Consider the following 2,937-nt stretch of genomic DNA (forward strand, 5'->3'; position numbering starts at 1 on the left):
CAAACACACACACAAAATTCAAGCTTTTGCATCCGACAGTTGCTTCATCAGGAAAGAGGGAAGGAGAGGGAAAGATGAAAGGATGTGGGTTTTAAGGGAGAGGGTAAGGAGTCATTCCAATCCTGGGAGCGGAAAGACTTCCCTTAGGGAGAAAAAAGGACAGGTATACACTCACACACACACATTGTCTGCTTGTGTCTGTATATGTGCGGATGGATATGTGTGTGTGTGTGTGTGTGTGTGTGTGTGTGTGCGCGAGTGTATACCTGTCCTCTTTTCTCCCTAAGGTAAGTCTTTCCACTCCCAGGATTGGAATGACTCCTTACCCTCTCCCTTAAAACCCACATCCTTTCATCTTTCCCTCTTTCCTGATGAAGCAACCGTGGGTTGCAAAAGCTTGAATTTTGTGTGTGTGTTTGTGTTTTTTTGTGTGTCTATCAACATACCAACGCTTTCATTTGGTAAGTCGCATCATCTTGGTTTTTAGATATATTTTTCCCACGTGGAATGTTTCCCTCTATTGTATTCATTTCAAAAGTGGAGTACAGATAATTCTTTATCACTGCTTATCTTTTCAAGGAGTCCATAATCATAATCATTATCATTATCATAATTACATTGTGTGTTTATATATGTTGACATTTATACATTTTTGTATAGCTATACGATAGCGGATTTCTGGATTTTGAGTCTTAAACTTGGGAATCAGTGATTGCATATAATCAGAGACTGGATAGTACATTTATCTCACCACAACCAGTTTTCTTATACACTCTTGGGTCATAACCAGTCTGTGGCCTGATCAACTCTGGCAGTAGCTTGTCCTTGACTGATCATACGTGATACTCCAATTGTAAACAAAGCACGTAGTTGCCCAAGTTATGATTGCTTAAGGAGAGCAGTTAGTCTGTTTCTGGTCAGATGTTGAAGCTTGCAGGGCAAGTATGCTGCAAACTCTGGACAGGTAACTTTACCTGGGCAGTACTATTTTTGGTTGTCAAAGGATTTACCATTAAGGGGCTCCGGAAAGGCTCAAAAGCATGAAAAGTTCAATTTTTACCTTTTTGCGTTTTCTGAATCTGCAGACTATTACCTTTTAATAGATATATAATTTATTCAATTCCGAAGACTACAACTATTTTTAAATTTTTTTTGAAATGTGTTCTACATGGGCGTGACCCACTGTGGCGCTGTTAAACTGCTGTCAAATGGTATTATTATTAACGTCCGTGTTCATCAGGTACATTTTAGTGATGTGAGATAGAGTATGTGTTGTGGCTAACCTGTGATGGTTCAATATATATCGCTGGTGTGATTGTCGATTGTTTCATGTTTATTTACTTTGTCGTTATCTCGAAAATATTCGTAATTAATTCTGTTTCTTGAGTCTCTGTTTTGTTGAAGTATAATAATGAGTAAAAGTAAAGTTATTAGAAATCCTCTGAAGGCTTTTAAGAAAAGGAGAAATGTTGGAAAGCCAAAGGTATGTGTTATTACTGTAAACAATAAAGACGATAACCAAGTGAGTGAACCTAACCTCTCAAGTACACCTGCCCATAGCAGTCAAAGTGGGAAAGAAAATACTTCACAGAAGAAGCTTGGTTCAATGAGTGAAAACTATGAATGTTTTATGGGCGAATCGGATGTGAATGAAATATTTGATATGTCGGTTCTCAAAGGAATTTTTTCAAACTGTGTAAGATGTATTCATTGTAGTGAAGTTGGTCTGGAACTCTCCATAATAAAGCACATAGGACTTGCTAGTGAAATACAACTGAAATGTGATAAGTGTTCATACATGACCACCTTTTGGAACAGTGTTGCAGTAACTGCAACTGAAGAAAATGGTAGCAAAATCTACGAACACAACATTAGATTTGTTTATTCCTTGCGTTCAGTTGGTAAGGGTGCTACTGCAGGTGCAATTTTCTGTGGCATCATGAATCTTCCAAATCCCCCAACCAAGTTTACGACCTATAATAAATTAATAGGGTCTAAAGTAGAAGATGTCTGTATAGAATCTATGAAGAACGCTGTGGAAGAGGCAGTAATGGAAAATAATGGTAACAGAGATTTGACTGCAGCGTTCGATGGTACCTGGCATAAACGGGGACACACATCTCTTCATGGTGTAGTATCTGCCACCAGTATGTATACAGGGAAAGTTGATTTAGCAGTAATATCAAAGTATTGTAGATGTCCACAAAAATATAAAGGTAAACATGAAAATAATTGCAAAGCTAACTATAGTGGCAGTAGTGGAGGAATGGAAGTGGCTGGTGTTTCCAGTATATTCCAGCGTTCTGAGGCGTGTGATAAAGTGCGATATGTTAATTACCTTGGTGACGGTGATTCTAAAAGTTTCAAACATGTTCAAGGACTGAAGCCCTATGGTGATGATGTTGTAGTGCAGAAATCTGAGTGTATTGGACACGTACAGAAGCGAATGGGAACAAGACTTCGGCGACTGAAAGCTTCGTACAAAAAACAAAAACTCGGTGATGGTAAAGGGTTGGATGGGAAGGGAAGGTTAACTGACAGTGTAATTGACAAAATACAGAACTATTATGGAATGGCTATTAGGCAAAATACACAAAGTGTCGACGAAATGAAGAAGGCTGTTTGGGCTCTTTTTTTTTCATACTTCTTCAACCGATGAAAATCCCCAACATAGCTTGCGTCCCAAAGAAGAAGACAGTTGGTGTAAATATAACAAAGGATTGCTAACTGGTGAAGTGTACACTCATAACCATAGTCTGCCTCATGCAATAATGGAGGTGATAAAACCTATTTTCAGAGACTTAGCAGCACCTGAACTGTTGAAAAAGTGTATTCACAGAAAAACTCAAAACCCCAATGAAAGTGTTAATAGTGCTATATGGTCGAGAATCCCCAAGACTGTATTTGTTGGAATAGAAACACTTCACTTTGGTGTGT

The sequence above is a fragment of the Schistocerca nitens genome, chromosome 7 (genome assembly GCF_023898315.1).
Source record: "Schistocerca nitens isolate TAMUIC-IGC-003100 chromosome 7, iqSchNite1.1, whole genome shotgun sequence".
Taxonomy (NCBI): Eukaryota; Metazoa; Arthropoda; class Insecta; order Orthoptera; family Acrididae; genus Schistocerca; species Schistocerca nitens.